Consider the following 21,243-nt stretch of genomic DNA (forward strand, 5'->3'; position numbering starts at 1 on the left):
TACATATTCCTTTAATCAGGCAAACTCTGCTTGAACAAAATATATTTTGGTGGAGTTTACCCCTGAATTATATGTGTTGGGTTTGCATTCTAAACTCAGGAGTACATTTAACAACGAAAACATTGGTTCAGTGTTGGAGTTTGTGTCTGAGAGTTGTTGCTGACCAAAAGAATGACCTGATAATGCTCGTGGTAAATTTCTCCTACTCTCTGTGATGTAGAGCTCCCACACAGGTATTAAATATTGGAAAAGTTTTCCGAAGAGGGGATGCTGGTGGGGTTTGTGAAGTCAGATACAAAGAAGGCTCTGCATTTCCTTGCTGGCAGAAGCAGCTCAGCGCTGACTGCTATCTCCATCTCATTTCAATTTTCCCTTTGAAAGAGATCAGACAACAATTTCAGCTCCTTCTTGGTTGTTTTACTTCCTCTGCAGTCTGGGTGTAACTGGTGACCCAGCTCTCTTCCCAGTGTTCCTTCCTTTTGGCTGATGCATTTATTTTGTCACCTCTATGTCGTGTTGACAGTGAGGAACTTTGTCTTGCACTAAAAGGTTTTTTTATTTCAGTCCCCAAAAGTTAGGGGATGATTTAGAGCACAAAAATACAGTTTTTGTTTATGGCCTGGTTGGATGAGCTTGTGTAGAATAACCTATCTAGGGAAAAGTCCCAGTGGGTGATTAATTAATTAAATCTCAACCCATTCCTTGTGCATAAAGATGCTGTTAAAAATTAAGTGTAGGTAAAGAATTGTGAGTAAAACTGTGGTGCAACTCAAGGCAGGGATATCTATGTGCAAGGTTCATAAGTCATTTTTTCCCTACATTTGTCCAGTGCTATCTTGGTAAAAGTATGGGAAAGTTTTGTTGCAACCCTTCTTTAATGGAATCAGCTTTTATTCTGCTCTTTTTTCTTTCTTGTACTGAGGGAACAAGGTGTTTCAATGAAGCTACAAGCGTTGTATGACTGTTTTAGTTGGAAAAGGGAATTTTATCAAAACTGTCTGCGTGGTGGGTGATGATTAATTTCTAATTTCAAGCATGGCATATGGTATAATTCTTACTTGAAATGAACAAAAGCACTTAAGATTACCTGAACCAGATCTGACTCCAGTATTTTCAGGTAACTTTGCCAAAACAAACAAAAAGGTAGCACAGGTATTCATTTGAATGATCAAATTAAAAAAAAAAAATGTTCTAACAGCATTTATACTCCTTGCATTCACTTTTAAACTGTTATTAAAAAAGAAGTATCGTATGACTCTGTGATTATTAAAAATAATAATATTTAAAAAGAAATGTGCTGGAAGATGTTCTCAGAGACTATTTTAAGAGCATATGCTAATTGGAAGGATAATTTTGTAGAAGTTGTATTGGATACCAACATTTCAAAGACCTTACAGTTTTCACTTACAGAATTTCAAGTTTGCAAAGTACTGAAATATTTTGTTCTGTCACTGTGTGATAGCAAATCCAGTAGACCTTCTATGAACTGCCTATAAATGACTGGAGGGTGGGTGGAGAAATTGGGGCGTGTAGTTAATATTCACATTTCATTTTGCTTTCTTTCTCAACTTTTTAAAAATATTTTTCTTATGGCTATAATGGGCTTTCTAACTTTGCTGTCATAAAATGGACAACTCCTTGTGGAGCACAGTTGAAAATTTAGCCAGCATTTAATCCTCCTGTTCCTACCATGGACATTAAAAAGATTTTTGTTGATTAAAATGGGGCTATTTGTGGGGCATTACTCTTATTCCAAGTTTGAGTTTAAAAATTCAAGAGAAAAGCTACCTAATTTGTATAATTACTCTTATTTCTGCTGCATGTACTTTAGATCTTTATTAATATTGCCTAACAGCAGGTAAACGATCATTAAATCCTCAAAACAAATTTTATGGAGCATTTACACATCTTTTCAGGCTTACTTCTTTCTGAAATGTAGGTTAATGGTAGAGGATTATAAATACAATTTTCTCCTGCAGTTTGAGATGTAGAACCTAAAAAAATACCTGCAAGACTCTTTGATGTGTCAGGACAATAATCATGGTCATATGAAAAAAGACCTTAGAGTGGACCAAAGTTTTTACCTGAATTTTTAACCTATTTTCTAAAAGATAATAAAAATCTAGAAACCTGCTGTAGGTCAGCAGAAGAATTTTTTATTGACCCCACTGAAAGGTTATGGAAGGGGAAGTTTTTATGTGACTGTAGGAAATTTTTTTGCTGTAAGCAAAACAATGACCTCGCATTCAGACACGGTCATGTTAAATCCCAAGTATTTGGCACGTTTAAATATGTCAATAAGCCTGTTTTTACATCTGAAGAGTACATAAATACGGGGCAAAAATAAACCTTACTTTCAAAAAAAGATGCTAAAGCAAACATATAGGTATTGCATTTTTATGTTGGTCTTAAAACAAGCCCAAGGCATTCTCCCACACTTTTTTTCCCAACATTATCTCCACCTGTAATAATAAAACATGTCTTCTGATTACTGTGCTTTCCATTATTTCATGTCTGTACCTCATTTATTTGCTACCCAGCCTTACTTTCCCTGTGCTAAAGGGATATTTCTCTTTTGGTAATGCAGAATCAGGTTGGGAGAGGTGGACGTGGCCCTAGCCCCCCAAAATTTTCTTGTCTTGCTGAAAAGAAATGTTTAAATTGTAAAATATTTCAGAGTAGAACGTGTCCCAAATCAGAAAATGGTACCACATTTAAACCATGCTGTTTTAAATTCTTATAAAGAGTAAGAAAAAGTTGCTACTTTAGAAACGTGAAATTGCAAAATCCCAAGGAGCACAATGAGTTTTAATGCCCTTCAAAATACAGTACCCTCACAATGATTTATAAAATATTAATACATTAGAATGCAAATGTGGTCATAGTTTTAATATATATGTTCTCAAAGTTATGGGGAGTGTTTATGCTCCAACAGTTAAACTAATATAAATATATACATATATAATATACAATATACTCTACATACAGATGTCTACAAAATCAGAATATTTGATCATACATTTAAGACTATTGATAAAATTAGGAGGAACTTTCCACAACCCATTTTCCAGGTGTGAAAAATGGATAAATCCATTTTTTATGCTTTGGGACTTTCTTACATTTGTGTATTCATTGTATAGATTAAAAGTACACTTTCTTACCTAGTTTCATTATGGGGTTTTTTGGGTAAAAATCTCTCTGCAGGTCTTGTTTTAAGACCTTGGTGGTGTTACAGCCAGATGAAATAGTCATCCCTTGATGTCCAGGTCAAGGGGAGCCTTTCCATTGTTTTCCATGGGTATGGAAAGAGGCTCAGTGTGCTTTGCTGTGATCCCAAACCCACGAGATTAGCAGGACAGAGGAGATTGTGTGTGAGAGTGAGTGATTTATGCTCTGCTTGTTTCTGTTGTCCACAGAACATGGGTTTGCTACAAGATGAACTCTGATTTCAGGAAATTACCCACATTGTCAGCAAATTTGCTTGTCCTTCTTTAACATTATGAACAGCCCATTTTTCATGTTTTAGAAATATTTTAATGCTGGACTTTGTTATATTATTACCACATGGTCGTATCACAATAAACTTTGCACTGCACACAGACAGGCTTGAGGATTCCTAAAAAAAATAATATCAAAGGAGCAATACCCTTGGGTCCCTGCAGAGATCCAAAGGAAAAGCTCTCCCTAGAGCTGGCTCAGTTTTACTTTTCCCATAGATAATCATAGTGCACAGGAGTCAGAGGTTCCCGTCTCAAATTTACCCTGAGAAAAAGGAATTTTGGGAAAATTGGCGTGTAGGATGGGTAGGAAGAAAGTTTGAAAGGAAAAACGCCAATCTGCATAAAACTGGTAAAAGAAAAATACCATCAAAAGGTCAAAATTGGTGATGTGACTTTATCTAATAACAATAAATATTGATATCAAGGGGAATTTTGGGTATGGGAAAGGTATATGTAAGTCCCTAATTTCTGCATGAAACACACTATGTTATGTTTTGTGATGGGAAATTATGAACCTCTCCTGGAGAAGATGGGAGGAGTTTATTGTCTCCCTTCAAGAGAAATGGGAATTTCCCTTTCCTAGAAGTCTTGTTTCAGCAGACAGAAGTAGAGGAAGAACTGATTAAGATTCCCCAAAAATGGAAGAGTTAGTCCCATGCCAAGTCTGAAGGCCAGGAGTGTAATTTGGGAAACACAATTTCTTTCTGGATGAGATTTTTTTTTTCATCTCAAATTTTATATAAATAAAAGAACAGAGATTCTCTGAGCTGATTAGTGTCTACACTGAGGGCAGGGTCGAGTTGAGAGCTGAGATAGCTGAGAAAAGGGCTTTGTTTTCCATTATTAGCTACAGAAAGGCCAGAATGTCCATTTGAACTTGAGCCTCCATCCCATCAAAGTATCAGCCCGAGGACCTAAAAGCAAACAAACAAATAAAAAAAAAAGACCATTATTTTTTATCAGGCTTGAAATTTCTCTTTTTGAGGCTGGTCAAGTGCTGGAAGAGGCATCCAGTGGGAATCTTAGGGAAGATTATCCTTGGAGGTGTTCTAAGGGGGCCCTGGGCTCTGAGATTGGTCTTTTTGTGAGTGGGTGTTGGGTCTAAATGTGCCACCCAAGATAAATTATCCTGTGATTCCCTGACCAACTGAACCAGGAAAAACCCAGACAAAAGTAGGTGAAGCTTGTCTTGGTCTTCCTTAGCATTTATTGACTTCAAGGATGCATTTGGAAAGGAAAGTAGTCCTCAAATTAATTTTTCCTTTCATCTTGATATTTTTTGATAAATGAGACACAAATATTCCTCATCTGATTTTGATAAGAGACAGGTTTAACAACTTTAAATTGTATTGGTAGAAGTATTTTAGAATTGAGTATTATATAGTTATAAAATAAAATATTAAAGTATCAGAGCACTTTGGTTTCTGCTTGGGCTCTTTAGAAACACTCTGAAATATTGAAGAGCAGCAGAGAACCAGTGAGTCAAAAGAAATCAATGCAATATAGTGAAATAATGAAAATATCACTAGAATCAAAGAGGATCCTGTATCTCCCATAGCCTGCAGTGTGGAAGTTTGCAAATTCCAGCGCTGGCAATGCCTCCCCACAGCATCCAGCTCTTCCCATTTGGAATTCTGCATTTCTTTCAATGGAACACATTTCTTTCTTTGGAGCTCTGCATCTTTTTCTTCAGACCAATTTCAAACGTCACCAAATTCGCTGCCCTGGGTGCAGTATCCAGGCAGACAGAAAGAATCTCTTTTCTAATTTTGTAAAAGATGGAGTCTTAATCCCTTGACTTTAAGTGATGAGGTTAAAGAAGTAGCTCAGATTTTTTTTTGATGAAGTGAAGGATAAAGGGACCTTTCTTTTTATATTCCTCTAATTCTTTATACAAGTGTGAGCTTCCACTTCCACATTTAAGATTGCTCCTGGAAACTAATTTCAAGGGTTATGCTTACTTACAAAACCTGTCCCTAGAATTATTTTTTACCTCTTTTTTTCCCCTGTAACTTCCCACATCTCGATTTTTCATTCAGGAAAACTGAGGGATCATTTTGGCAATTATTATTTTCTCATAATGATAAAACTTCATCCACACCATCTTACATCTCATGTGTAACAGGGATAAACTGAAATGAGCTCATTGCATTAATAATTTTAGTCCTAATTTGCATGTATTCCTTTCTCTTTTTTTTTTGTTGATATGAAGTAAGTTTACTTTATAATGACCAAACAGTCTCACCTTTCCCTGTGTGCATTATGAAACAGAATATTTGTTTTGAAACCTGTGACAGATAAATCTCTATGGATTTCAAGGTTGTGTGACATTACTGCCACAGAGCTACAGCCTGGGTGAGGTCACCATACAGCAAGTGAGCAGAAAAATAGATATTTAAAGTCATATTTAAACCAGAACAGGTTTTTTATTCTGACTTAATGTCATTTCCATTTGCAAATGGACGTTGCATCAAAGTAATAGCCCATAAAAACATGGAATGGTGGAATGGTTTGGGATGGAAGGGACCTCAAAGTCCATCCAATCCCAACCCTGCCATGGGCAGGGACAGCTGCCACTGTCCCAGGTTGCTCCAAGCCCTTTTGGAACCTCTTTAGGTGCTGTTTCTTGTGGTGTTCTGGGTATTCTTTTCTCCACCTTGTAAATTGAATTTCTTTTGATTTCTTTGCTCCTCTGGTTCTGTTTCTTGTTAGCAGAACTGAAGTAAAATCAGCCTTCCTGTGCAAACTGTGTTGAGTTTGGTTGTCAGACAAGGGAAGGTTCAAGAGTTTTGAGCCTGTTGTTTTATTTGAATCAATCAAAGTCCAAAAGTCCAATAGGTACAACTTGTTATCTGGCATAAATGGGATCATTATTGTCCTCTCTTTTCCCTGGGAGCCATCCTGCTGCCTTCTGCAAGCAAGGATGACTTAGGCTGTGTTTTAGACCCTCTTCTTAATAATTCCCCCCTTGAACATTTATTGCAGGTTTGGTAGTCTACCTTTATTTGCATTTAACTGCATTTACCATCTACCCCCTGTTTAAAAGATCCAGATCTGCCTGTGGATTCCAGAACTGTTGATCCTGGTGGATGGATTTAGCAGTTAAAAGAGTGGATTTGGGTGTGCAGGTTCACGGATCGGATCCATTTCCCCAACATCAGGAACACCACCCATTGACAGCAGGCCTCATCAACAAGTACAGTCAGGAAACGGCCAGGAATGTCAAATATTTATCCCTTTTTAAAAATTTAATATGTTCTCCTGGGGCCTGATTACAGAATTTTTTAATGCTTACAAATTTCTTCAGTGCAACAGTACTAGTTTGTTTCCAAGGAAACAAATGTACTTATACTGCACTGCACACATTCTTAATCATTAAATTCTATAATCTCCCTGCCTCGTTCTTTCTTTTCCCCTCTCTCTCCCTCTCTCTTTGAATGGGTAACTTCTAAAAATTGTTTGCTTTTCTTTTTTATGAGTGGAGTCCCCAGATACTCTTTAACTGCAGGTAAATTTTCAAATATGTTCTCAACAAAGCATTGTTTCACATTACTGAAAAAAACTCCAAACCCCTTAATTGTTGAGTGCTTTTATGAAATCATCTTAATCAAGATAAATATGTATCCTTTATTCTTCTGCTATTTAATGTGCAAATTTATTTTTCTGAAGCGGATCTTCAGTGTGGTTTGATGTGAAATGTCTGGGTACGAGTGATATTTAAAAATCAATCTTGAATGTATATTTTTTTAATTCAGGCTCTGCAGACTTTGTATGTTTATGCAACACTGTTTCTGTGAGGGGAAAAAAGTGTGTGAGCTTATATGGTACTTTACAGATATACAATTTATATATAAGATACCAGCTTTGAATTTGTCATTCAGAATATACTAAATATTAACTGAGGACTAATAGGAGCTCACTGGAGGGACGACACATTTTTAAAGTGACATCTTAGCATTCAAACCATTCATATTCTTCAATGTGAATGTAATTTTTATCTAAATGATTTCAGAGGAAAATTGATTCATTTGACTATAGTGCTCCTAAGACCAGTGGGAAGCTCATCATCTTAATATTGAATCTGTAAATCCTTTCCACTAGGGATGATTAACAGCTTTGTCAAGTGTTTATTTTACTTTAAGAAGAATATGTAATTTCCTGGCATAACTGAGACAGATTTCACTCCATTTCTTCCTTTGCATGTCACATTCATGCTGTAGGTTAGCATGATCGAGCCTACCTCTATTAGACTTCTATTTTGAGCAGTAAAAGGATAGCCTAATAAGTTTTCATAGTTTAATGAGCAGACATCAGTTTGCCCTGTGATTCATTTATACTTGATAAATAAAAACCCCCTCAGCAGTCCTGATAAGAAGTAATAACAGGGAATTACTTCCAGATGGCACTTTTGCAGTGCTGCACGTGTGGTCTGGGCTGCCCGTGGGATACAAACCCCGTGTTAGAGCAGCCATGTGCTGCTCCCAGCACTGGGAACCCAAGGCAGACCCTCCTTGGTGGCAGGACAAGGACAGGCCACCAGGCTGAGGTTTAGCTGGACGAGCAGCAGCTCAAGGAGATTTTGATTTTTTGAATTTTTTTGAATTTTCCCCATTCCTGCTACAAGTGGGAATAATTTGTATTGGTAAAGCTTTACAGGAATTTCTTGATATACCATTTTCTCACTCCTTTTGTTATGAAGTACCTTCTTCAGCTCTGAGGTTGTGGCCAAACCTATTCTATTTCCTTGATCACTTGGGTTGGAGCACACAAAAAAACATTAATTTAATGTATTTATTTTTGTCTATCTTTAATTTGGGCAAATCTTAAAATGTTTTATATTTATCGTACTAAAAAAGAATGTCTATCAAATACCTGAAAACGAATAGAATGCAATATATTTTGATTTAAAATACCTTAGAAAAAGTGAGGTTATGTGGAAGAGTTTAGCTGTGCAGGGATATTTCCATGCTCAGATTTGCATGTGAAATCCAGGGCTGGTTTGGAGTAAATGAAAGGGAATGGGAAAGACAGCATTATTTGGAATCTGATCTCCTACAGATTCTTCATCCCTGTCCCAGGCAATAAAAGGTTATGGACTCATAACAGAACATCCCTGCCCAAAATCCAACACTTTATGTTCACACTCATTTCATTTCCCTTGTTTAAATCTTTAAGACACCAAACCCCAACATCTTCACCAAATCTGTCAGAATTCAAGAGGAGTTACATCAATTCTGTCAGGCACAGGGTGGAATTATTGAGGCGTCCTGTGCAGGGCCAAGAGTTGGTCTCAATGATCCATGTGGATCCCCTCCAACTCAGCATATTCTATGATTCTCTCACCTTTTTGGGGGGATTTTATTTGTGACCTTTCCTTTCTTTGACTGTTCATATGAAATCCATGAGGTTTGGCCACAACCTCAATGCTGAAGAAAAAAGATACTCCGTAACGAAAGGAGTGAGAAAATGGAGTATCAAGAGATTCCTTTAAAGCTTCACCAATCTGAATTATTCTCACTTGTAGCAAGAAGGGGAAAATTCTGTCCTTGTGCTGCTGCTTGTCCAGCTAAATCTCAGATTTTTGGGGGGTTGTGGTGAGAAGTGTAAATGAAAATTTTAGCCAGTAATGAGCTCTGTATGGTTTGGACCTTCTTGTGCAGACTGGCCAAGTAACAGATTTCAGAAGGGAAAAAAACCAAAGTTTGCTAAAAGCCTTAGTTTCCCTTCCAATATGAAATTAATTACAGCCAAAGTGATCAGGGAATGCTCCTGCTTTAGGAATTAACGTTGTGAGTGTGATTGCCTTCGAAACAGGAGTGACACAAATCTATTCTGCCTCTGAAACTCTACCATCAAGTATTGTTTTGTTTGGGTATTTCTGCAGAAAGTGCTCCGTGCTCTTTTCTCTCCAATTTCCTGCTCAAAGTCTAAAATAGAAATTGCAGATTAGAAAATCCTTTGAGAACGGGGTTCAGCAAGTGAAACTGCTTGAAGGTAAGTTTCATACTAGTTTGACTGAATTTAATGAGCCATTGTTAGGAACCAAGCAAGCAAGTATTCTAGTGAGGCAGGAGGTATACACAAGCTGTCTTTTCAAGAAACCATTGTAAATCTGGTAACAAAGAGAGCCTGACTTCCTCCTTGAATTACCATGTTGACAAAAAGTCTACTGCATGCACTGATAGCAAATGAGATACATTCTGCTGGTAAAGAAAATTAGACCTTAAATTTAACTCTGTAAAGCCTAAACGTCTAGGGCAAGGGAAAAGGCAGAATCATGCTGAAAAGCAAGCTGTTGCTTCAGCACAGGCGGTGTGTAACTCCTTGTTCTGAGACAGAACATTTTGTGCAACTTTGCTCTATGATTAACAAATGTATTTTAACAGAGAGTAGAAAGCATGGGGAGAGTGGGGAGGGAAAAAAAAAAATAAACTGACATAGCAAGCTGTGTCTTTAACCAGTAGGGATTAAAGAATTCACTTTGTTACCTGGGAGGCATCAAGGTGAAGGTCTGTGGTTCTGAGGGGCTGTGCTCACTCAGTGCTTGCTAACCTTGGGCTGGCTGCTTGGAACGTGTGTCTTTGCTGTAGCCTGAAAAGGGTTTTTTAATATTTAAAGTTATTAGTTTATGGTATCCATGTAATTTCTTCAGCCAAAGGGCTTTAATTTCTTTGATGTGCATCTCTGTTCCAGCTGGTACTCCTACCACTCCTGCTGTCTCTTAGCCCTAAGTAAGGTTTCTCTCTTTGTTAAAGCTGGTGCCACTGATTTATCTTCAGCTCTGAGAAGGGCTTTTATCCATTTTAAAAGTGATGCTGCTGAGACAGCTTTCCCTTGCCCTGAGAATATGATTTTTTTATTCATATTTGGTGGTTGGTTGGTGGGTTGCCTTTTTTTTTTATCTTTTTTCCCTTTCCTTTAAAAATATTTTTACATTGAGGTGTATTTCTCTCAGGTTGCCTGTGGGGTCCTTCTATGCCGTGTTTCTTGCCAGAAAAAATCTGTTTTGAGGAAAAAAGCAAATTTCCCCTCTTTCTGGGAGCTCTCCCACCCCACTGGGGGCTACACACATTATTGCCCTAAAGAGGATCTTGGCTTAAGTGTGGAAGAGAATTTTTCCTCATTCAGGGTCCTTTATCAGGGGAAATCATCCTGGACTTTCCTCCTTGAACTATTCAAACTATTTTTCCTCCCTACATGTACTGGAGTCAAGAATGTCCTTGTGAATCAGACTAATAATTTGTTATTTAAAGTAAATACATTGAGTTTATACACTTGTGGCTTCCTGGACTGGCCTTCCTAGGTTGATTTCCCATTTTATTGGTTATCAACTCTTCTGTACCCTGTAGTGTAGAATTTATTTTTTGAAATATATTTAAAATGAAAATTGTTTGAATTATCTTTGTACAGATAACTAAAGGCAGCTTTTGAAGTCATCTGGTTCTTCCTTGGTTACTTGGGTTCAAGCATACCAAAAATATTTATTGAATGTATTTTCTGTCTATCTTTAATGTAGACAAATCTTAAAATATTTTATATTCATCTTAATAAAAAAGAACATCTATGAAATACCTGAATACTAATAAAATGGCATAGATTTAGATTAAAAAGGTCTTATAAAAAGATCACAGATAACCCTAAAAACCAGAAACAGACTCTGGATATGGGGCTGCTGTCCAGGAGACTTCAGAGACTGTACACTAAAGAAAAGAGTACTTTTTTTCACAGGATCCTGAGATACCTTCAGCAATTGACAATCTCCTGTGGAAAAAAAAATATTATTTACTGTTAAAAGTAAATAATTTTATTTACTGTAAAAAGTAAATAAAAATAAATTATTTACTGTAAAAAGTAAATAAAAGTGGTTCCACCAAAGACAAAATGATCTCGTAACTTGGTACAAGCAAAGGCCCTGCTGCCATTTATGTGCTGAGCCAGTTTCAGCCTTTTAAGAGTTTTCTCTTTTGGAGTCAGTCAGAATTATGAACGATCTGGGATATCTTACATTGCCTGCAGACCAGACAAAATGCTGTTATGGAGGCCAGCAAATAAAGCTTTACACTAATCAAATGCTCTGCTGAATAAAATATGAGCATGCTATTTTGCATAATAAATAGCAAGCCAAAATATAAATTGAACAGTGGCACTAATAAATAAATAAGATCATCTAAAGCTGGTTTTCAGGAGCAAAAACTTCAGAGTTCATCCATTATGGATGTGTGTGTGTGCATTAGTGTGGACAAACAGAGGTGAAGTGCTGGCATATATTGGTTTTTTCTCTACCTTTTTTTGTCTCATTCTCTATTTGGATCATTAATGCAGCAGGAATGAGTAAAGAAATCCTTCTCCCATAGAAGTGCAGTTGGAGCTGGATGATTTTTAAGTTCCCTTCCAACACAAGATCTGTATTTCTTTTCTTGCCTTGCAAAGCCAAAACCTTGCAGTCGGTTTCTGCTTCCTGGAAAGAAGACAGGTCCTTTTTTCCCTGAGAAAAGCAGTGAAAATATTTCATTTTAGGTGGCTGGGAGTCTCTGTGTGCAGGCAGGTCAGGGAAGGTGCTGCCTGTGCTCCTTGGGCACGTCTCTGCTCTTTGGGGAAGTTTTGTCCCCATCAGGAATGTTAAGAAAAGGGGAAATATTTTACTTTTCATATGTGTTGGTTTTCAGTGAAATAAGAGGCTTTCAAGGAAAAACAAACCAATTGCCATAGAGTAGTTCTGTTAGGAAGAGGAACAAAAAGCCCAGACAAAGCATTTTTAACTAGTTCTGACAGAGTTTTTAAGTAACATCTCCTTTATTCCCTACCCAAACTAAGACTACATGAAGATGTTTAAGCAGCCCAGTGTCAAACTGGACTTTAAATTTAAACCAAAGCCCTGTGGGACAGGGGGGATCTGTACCACCCCTGCCATAAATCGTGACAGCAATCGAAACAAAGACAAACAGGAATTTTAGTTTTTATTTTTCTGGGGAAGTCATGTGTCACCTGCCACCACTGGTGACACTACAACCAAAGCAGTGACAAAGATCTGAAGAGGTCAGCAAATTTTCAGTTACCTCATTTCCTCTTCTCCATTTTTTTTTAAATTTTTTTCCTTGCTTTCCAATCAAAGGAGAGCTTTTTTTTTTCTTTTTTTTTCTTTCTTTTTTTTTTTTTTTTGCTTAAGGAACAAATATCAGGAACAATTTTGCCCCTGCTCTTTGCTTTCAGCAGCATCGGACTCTCCAGGGATGGAGGGAGCAAAGCAGGAAAGGAGGGATCTTGTCTCAGCCCATTCCCAAGTTTCTTCTCAAAAAATTAAGCTTATTTATTCCCACAAAATATGTAAATCCATTATGGAAGCATCACATTTTCTTTCATTTTTTTCTTTCCCACAAAACCAGACAATTCCCAAGACCATTTTCTGTTATTTCTCAGTGTATCTCAGGCTGGGACAACTTTTTTTCCTAAATCTATATCAAATACTTTCAAATTAAGGCTTTAAATTTTCCCCTCTGATGCCCATAATCACCATCTTTTCCTCCTCTTCAGGACACTTACTCCTTCCAGATCTCTTATTAAAGAACAGCTCAGATTTTGTACTTTTTCCTCTCATTTCCTCCTGATGTCACAAGTTTAATCTTGAGAGCTGCTCTCCCAATTTATCTCATTAAAGCCCATCTGCTGTTCAGGGGAGCCCCCTCACCCATCCTGCTGTCAGTGCCTTGGATATCCAGAGAAATTCAGATCCCAATCCCCCAGGTGTGTCACTTGTTGCTTAGAATCCATAATATCCCAAGCATCTCATTTCTTATAAATATATATATATATTTCTACATATATATATGTATGTGTATATATATGTATATATATGTATATATACATGTATGTATATATATGTATATATGTGTATATATATAATATATATAAATATATTATATATATTATAGGTATTATATTATAAATATTAAATAATATATAAAATAATATACATATATTATATAAATATGTAATATATAAATATATATAATATATAACATATATAAATATGAATATTATATATAAATATTACATCGTATATGAATTATATATTATATATTGTTATATTATATATTATATATTATATATTATATTATATATTATATATTATATATTATATATTATATATTATATATTATATATTATATATTATATTATATACTATACATTATTACTATATATTATTCCCATATATTATATAATATATTGTATATATTATTATCTATTGTATTCTATATTATAATATATTATCATATTATAGATATTATATTATAAATATTACATAATATGTAAAATGTTTATATATGTGTGTGTGTGTGTGTGTGTGTATATATATATATATATGTATGTTTAGTACTTGGTTTTTTTGAGAAGTCACTCTGAGAACCCAAACTTCAGACTCAAACACCTCAAGTGATATTTAGGTGTTTAAATATTTCCTGAACTTGCTCCTTTTTCTGTAAACTAAGGAGAAAGTTCCCCAAAGTGGGAAATATTAATAACCCATTCTCATAACAACCTTTTTCTGAAACTGAGGTTCATTTTCCCATAAATTTTTAATCCTAAATGACTGCACTCATTCAAAATATTACTTATTTGCAGGCAGTTTGTTAATAGAAAACAAGATCCCTTTTTATTCTGAAATTTATTCTTAATTGATAACTCAAGTTTTTTGTCTCTTTGACCTCTAGATATGCTTATAAAAAGAATAGCAAATAAATCCTATTAAATTAAAGGATTCATATTCACATTCCTGCTGTCTACTGAATGTGTTTTCCCTGAAAAGTCCTTGGCTTGCTTTTTGGTGTTGGATAACACCACATTTTATTAAAGATCTGTGAAGTGTTTCCTAAGATGTTACACAGAGTATTTCATTTTTTTTTTTTTAAGACATTTAAGTTTTACAAAATCTTCTTGGCTTTGCATAGGTGATAACAGGAAAGAGGAATAATGAGGCAAAACCTCTTCTTTCGGGGTTTTTAATTGAGAAATAAATTATTTCATGGCTTCTCATTAGTTATTCCCATGGCTTCTAGTGACAAGGTGCCAACTTTCACACTTTAAGCAGGTTAATTAACCAGGTAGTAATGAAATTGGGTGATACCTGTGTGCTGGTGAGCCACAGCTCCTAATAATGTGCTTTCCTGAAAGGATATTTTCAGCTCTCCTCAGCACTGCATAAATAAAAGCTTCCCAGCTAACAGGCAAACTCATTTTAAAGTTGCACTTTGGTCACCATTATTGTGTTCCTTGAAGTAGATGTTGATATTTCTGCCCTTTTTGAGAATATAAAGGGACCCCAAGAACGATGGAAGACTTCAATTTATGTTTTTTTTTTCTTTATATCCACTGGCCACACGTGTTAAATATTTTAATGCTGTTTCTTTCCCCTAGAAATGATAAAGTGAAATTTAAAAATTGATGCTTAAAGGTTTTCTAGGATAAAATTTGGTGTAGGAATGTGAGCAAGTAGCAGGAGCCAGGGTCAACAGAGTAGAACATGTGCACAAGGAAGGAAACACATTTGGAAAAGATACGAAAAAAAACCAAAAATACAACAAAAATTAAATTTTGGGCAAGTCTCAACAGCTGTGTGTTTTATCTGATTTAAGAAATATCTTTTAAAAAATTCCAAGGAGTGTCCTTAACTAGAAGAGTTAATAACCAGTTGTGTTGGAAGGGGTATAAAGAAATGCTTGAGTTTAATTTTTTCTGCTTGAAATATCCAGGCACAAGTGGTACTTTTTTTCTTTTCCATGGCAAAAAAACATATTACCCAAGTTTTGTGTTCCTTCTTACTGGAGATCTGCTCACACAGCAATTCTGATTTCTAGGAAAGTATTTGTTATTTCTAAATATTTACTAGATGGTTTGTGCAAACAAGTGCTGGCCTTATTCAAGCACTGATCATTTTTACCAGCCATTGTTTATAATACACAATTTGTCACCAAAATCACATGGGCATCGTCTCCATTCTCTTCCTGGGCACGTGACTGCTTAAAAAATGAGGAATAACAATGCTGGCAAGTGAAGGAAGAATAATGAAACCTTTCCTCTGATGAATTTTTTGAACAAATAAACATTTAGGCCAAACTTAAAAGGTCTTGCAAATATTTGTCTGAATAAACCAGTCAGGGCCCATCTGAACACTCGCTGAGAGCAAATAACACGACCCAACAGAAAACAGCAAAGCAAATTTCCCAGGCTTGTTTGTAAAAGTAATCTTCAGCAAGTATTTTGGATTGTTTGGCCGCACAGATCCCAGTGTTTACTCACAGCGAGCTGGCTACTGAGCTTGAAGGCATCTTCCTAAGCAAAGCAGGTGAAATGTGAACTGAATTCTTGGTATTTATGCTGGTTTTAAAATGATTTAAAAAAAATAAATAGCCCTCTATTTTTTTTATATAAATTCTGAGATTCTTTTTGTAAGCCTGATAGAGAATTTAAGGAAAATTCTGTTGGCTGATGAGGAACTTTGCTGTGTAAAATGCCAGTAGATTTCTTTGCTTGCTCTAGTAGTGAAAACTCTTCTAATAATGTTTTTTCCATGTTTTATTTGTTTGTTTGGGTGAGGATTGGTTGTGTTCCTGCTTGTAACCAGTGGGATCATCAGTTGAGAGCAATTTTCTTCCCTGGGACAGAGTTTAATGCAGCTGGAAGTGCTGGGAAGTCAGCAAGTAATTGATAAATGCAGTGAGTAAATGGTGGCTTGCCCAACAAAACCCAAATTTCAGATCTCAGGACTAGGTGGTCTGAGAAGATTAAACTCCACTTGGCTGGGGTGTTTTGAATAATGATTGAGCACCCAGAGCATCTCAGCCGTGCATCTCCCACTCTTTTTATTCCACACATCACAATTACCAGCCATGATCTTCATTCATGACTTATTGTGGGCGACAGGCCATAATCCTCATTCATGACCAGCTAGAACAGGAGGAAAAAACCCAACAAAAAGCCAACCCACCACACAAAACAAAAGCCCTTCATGGTACTTAGAGAGAACATGACATTATGCAGAGTTTCCCTCATTCTGAGAGCAGTACAGATACAACAAATGCCACAGCAGAGATGCTTTTAAAGCATCTGTTTAAAAAAAAAAAAATTAAAAAAAAAATGCAGCTTCCCTAAGTTGTTGTGGGGAAGAGAAAAAAGCAGGGTGGAATTGCAAACATGTATATCATTACTGCAACTGCATTCCATTTATTTTCCTTTTGCAAAATAAATTACATAAATGGGGTTTGTATTGTTAGCTATTCTTCATTCAGAGATTGGGATAATTAGGTTTCACATACGGTGATGTTTTAAAACACATTTAATTTAGTAAAATTGGTAAGGAAGCTGCAGCAATTAAAAATAAAGGACAAAAGTTTCTTTTTGCCTTCCTGGGTAATTTGGGGTGAATTTAGACTATGGCATTAGAAGTACAAAAGGTAACTAAAAACGCCATTAAATGAAATGTTCCCAGTCCAAGCAATTTCCTTCTTAACAGAAAGTAAAATGCAAACAGAGATTACTAAAACCCTGCTGTGTTTAATTTAAGTGTATGTAAGCCTTTTACTCACAGTTATTTTGTCTGGAGATAATCATGTAGATCCTCAGTGGTCAGGGCTGTGAAGCGTGCGTTGTCAAAAGTTGCTCACTCTTTGATTCCCCCTCGCTTCTGTCAGCCATGGTTCACATCATGCAAGCTCAGCTCATTCATCTTCTGACAGGGTGGGATTCTCCCAGTCCTGTCTCCATCAATTTGCTCCTGTCGCCTCTGGATTGCTCGCAGAAACGCTGGGAAAAGCCGGCGCGAGCTGGGCGTAAATTATCATTATTTCTCTGGCTAGCTGCAGGGATGGGGCACGCCAGCAACAGGCAGGGCTAGGGTCGTTAAACCAGAGGGACAACTCGGAATCTTCTGTAGGTTCATTATTCTACAGAAATGAAAGGGCTGGGGAGGCACTGGATGCAGAGCCGTGCACTGACAGGGGCTGTTCTGGAGAGGTTGGATTCGTGATTTTGGAAGGAAATTCTGTGCAGCCAAAAATCAGGGGATGATGCTTGAGGCACTTTTGGGCAGGGTTGATGGGGATTTTGGCCCACAAAAAGAGGTGCTGTGTTGGGAGCTTCTTTTGCCACACAGGTTTTTGTGTTGGTGCTTTATATTGATAGCTGATATTTGGTCTGAGAGTGCTCCAGAAAAGATGCTGTGTGAGGAGTTTCTTTGCCACAAAGGTTTTTGTGTTGGTTCTTTATATTGGTAGCTCATATTTGGTCTGAGAGTGCTCCAGAAGATGTGCTGTATGCTCCAGAAGAAATGTTTTGTGGGGAGTTTCCTTTGCCACAGAGGTTTTTGTGTTGGTGCTCTATTTGTAGCTCATATTTGGTCTGTGAGTGCTCCACAAGAGGTGTTGTGTTCTCCAGAAGAGGTGCTGTGTGGGGAGTTTCTTTTGCCACAAAGGTTTTTGTGTTGGTGCTTTATATTGGTAGCTCATATCTGGTCTGAGAGCGCTCCAGGAGAGGTGCTGTCTGCTCCAGAAGAGGTGATGTGTAGAGAATTTCTTTTTCCACAGAGGTTTTTGTGTTGGTGCTTTATATTGGTAGTTCATATCTGGTCTGAGAGTGCTCCAGAAGAGGTGCTGTCTGGGGAGCTTCTTTAGCCACAGAGGTTTCTGTGTTGATGCTCTCTTGGTAGCTCATATCTGGTCTGAGATGCTCTAGAAGAGGTGAAGTGAGGATTTTTTGTTACCAAGTTCTTGATTCCTGACAGTTTTCACTGTGCAGACAGTTGTTACTGCTTCCATAAGGACCAGGAATTGCATTTACCACGAGGCACTGGAAGCAGGGTGGATGTAAAACAGTTTGCATTTGCCAGCCGTGGAGTGTGGAGCATTCACAGCTGGGGATGAGCCAAAAGCTGTGATGCAGACAGGGCTGAGGTGCTCCTCAGCTGGCAAAGGCAAAGCTCCAACATCCCAGGATGCAGACCAAGCAAGATGAGGCTGGGAGGTTCAACAGCAGCCAGGCTGCCAGCACATCCCAGCCTGAGGCCTCGGGTCCCACCAGCTGCCTTGCTTTGCTCTGTCCTGCTCGTGCTGTCCTTCACTTTCTGCACAAGATGTAACTGTACATGAATTTTTCTGGGCAGAAAATGTAACATTTTTAGGAGTTCATCTCCTGTGAGTTGGCAGTGAAAAGAGCAAGTGTTCAAGTGAGTGGTTCTCCAAAGAAATGTATCTCCTGAAATCATGGGATCCCAAAGCAGTTTGGGTTGGAAGAGACCAAAAAGCCAATTTTGTTGGTGTGCCTGCCATGGGCAGGGACACCTTCCATTACCCCCTATGAGATCCATCCAGCCTGGTCTTGAACACTTCCAAGCAGCATCTTCTCTGGACAAAACCTGTGCCAGGGCTTTGGAACCCTCTGAGCGAGGAACTTCTTCCCAACATCAAATCCAAATCTCTCCCATTTTAGTTTAAAATCATGCCCCCCTTGAGCTATCACTATGTACCTTAGGAAAAAGTCACTCACCCTGGTTTTTATTACATTTCTGTCACTGAGGTGTGAGCTCAGGGTCTCTTCTGGTGTCTCTGCTTGGATCTAGAACCAAACTTTCCTCTGAGGCTGGACATCATTCCTGAGCAAAGCTGCTTTTCAAGAAAGTTTCCTTCTATGTGATAGATTTTTTTTCTGTTTTTTTTTTTTTTTTTTTTTTTTTAGTTTTTTTTTTGGGTTGGTTTTTTTTTTTCAGTTTTTGGTTTTTGGTTTTTGGTTTTTTTTTTTTTTTTTTTTTTTTTTTTTTTTTTGCTTGGGGAGTAGGTGTTTGGCTTTTTTTGGGGTGTATTTTTCAGTGGGGGTTGTTTGGGTGTTTTTGGCCGAACATTAAGATACTATTTTTTTTTTCTCCAAACTCAAACTCAATTCGTCCCCACAGAAAACTTATCACATCTCCTACCCTGCAGAAAAAATAAAAAAGGTGCTTCCCTCCATCATCTGGGCAGGCAAACACAAAGATGACCATGATGTTTAATAAGACCTTTATATCCTCTCAGATTTTTCTCTTGTCCTTGGCACGGTGAGCCAAATAGCTCTGACACATTTATTTCTTTAAATATGAGAGTAAGCAGAGAGAGAATGATGGCAATTACCCCTCTGCAGGGAGGAGCCTCTGCTGGGAGGGCACCAAGAGCTCTGCTCTGGGAAATGGAATGTGAATTAGTGGGATGCAGTGTGCACTCTCCTCGTTTCACCTGGCCTGACTCCTGAGGTTCCACATGATGGGAGATGTGGCTGATAGAAAGAGAAAATAGGGGAGGGAAAAGAGGAATTTGAGTGCAAATAGTGACAAAATCTATGTTTAAATAATTTGATATATGTCCGGTTTTCGGCTGTTTGGAGGGCCTGGAAGGGCCCAGAGTGGCCTTGGGGCAGCCCGCGTATCGAAGGACGAGGAGAGGCTTCAGTTCTTCTTTCGATTCGGCCCGACAGAGCTCTGCTCAGCAGTCAGCCATGAGCACACTCCCTGCCCTCCGGGCGGTCACCTATCTTTATACCCAAAGTTACGTGTACAATATTTATCATTTTTCCCCAATCCTTTTTATTCTTATTGTCCGGTGCACTTTCAGTAATGACCAATCCCAAAGTGCCACCACCACCTCAGAAGATGGAGGAGAAGAAGAAGAAGAAGAAGGACAGGACACGCCCCAATTCCTCCATCTTACTTCTCTAAACCCCCCTGTACAGAAATCCTAAACCCTGTGTTTCACTCTCTAATTAACCAATCCCTTCACCATTCACCCCGGTGAAACCCTCCTGTCCTCATACAGGTGTCGTCTCCCATGTAGGATCAAAGTCCAGCCACCAGACACTTCTGGAACATTCCAGGACTCCCGAGCCCCCCAAGGGTGGTCTCGGTGGCTCGGCACCTCAGTCCTGAGGTGCTGAGATCCCACAGATATAAGGCGACACTAAACAGAAAATTTAAAGCAATCTTAATTATGTTTTTCTGTAAGTATTGTTGTTGGGGTGTTTCACCTTTTCAGCTTAGTTGCTTCAGGTCTTCCATCATGAGAAGATGGGAGATTTTTCCCTTTGTCCTGTGGGAATCCATCTGAGCAGAGACACAGCCTCAAACTCCCATGACCCTGACACTGGACATGCTCAATCCCTGGCTGTTCACTAAGGAGGGATCAGAATTCCATGGAAAGTCTGTTGGAGAGCTCTCATATCCTAACATCAGCCATGTCCTGCAGAAAAATGGATTTTATCAGTGATAAAAAAATCCTACTGGTCTGACTGCCATTAGGAAGTGCTGGTTTGGGATGGTTTTGGGCAGGCAAGTGAAATAATTTCATTTTTCCATGAAACATTGCCACTGTGGTTAGGAACAGAGAGGATCCTGTGGTTAGGAACACAGAGGATTCCTGTGCTGGTATCTTGTCATGATAATTTTGCAAGGAAGAGTTACAGTGTTTGTCAGTGAAATGAAAAGCATTTCTGGCCAATTTAGAAGAAGTTATAAATGATGGAAGAGCATAGGAGCTTGATTCTGGAAATGCCAGAATATTATGGTCCTTTGCCAATCTCTTAATATTCAGTGTACTATAGTTTGGAGAGAAAATATTTTTTATGGAGCAACCTCTTTGCTATTTTGTGTGTGTATGAAACTCACAGTCCTTTGTGCACATTTTCATGGTGAATTTAATTTTTGCAGAGATAACACAGAAAACTTGTATGTGAA

At 37.7% G+C, this 21,243-nt stretch overlaps 1 long non-coding RNA gene across 1 annotated transcript; it reads right to left on the reverse strand.

Moving 5' to 3' along the window:
* Positions 1 to 531: 531 nt before the first annotated feature.
* Positions 532 to 17,639, reverse strand: LOC113459812 (uncharacterized). The gene is made up of 3 exons (XR_003381368.2): positions 17,081 to 17,639; positions 9,989 to 10,091; positions 532 to 4,414 (listed from the first exon to the last, which is right to left on the reverse strand). It is a non-coding gene; the product is annotated as an uncharacterized LOC113459812 (long non-coding RNA).
* Positions 17,640 to 21,243: the final 3,604 nt, after the last annotated feature.

Source organism: Zonotrichia albicollis, chromosome 10 (assembly GCF_047830755.1).
Source record: "Zonotrichia albicollis isolate bZonAlb1 chromosome 10, bZonAlb1.hap1, whole genome shotgun sequence".
Taxonomy (NCBI): domain Eukaryota; kingdom Metazoa; phylum Chordata; class Aves; order Passeriformes; family Passerellidae; genus Zonotrichia; species Zonotrichia albicollis.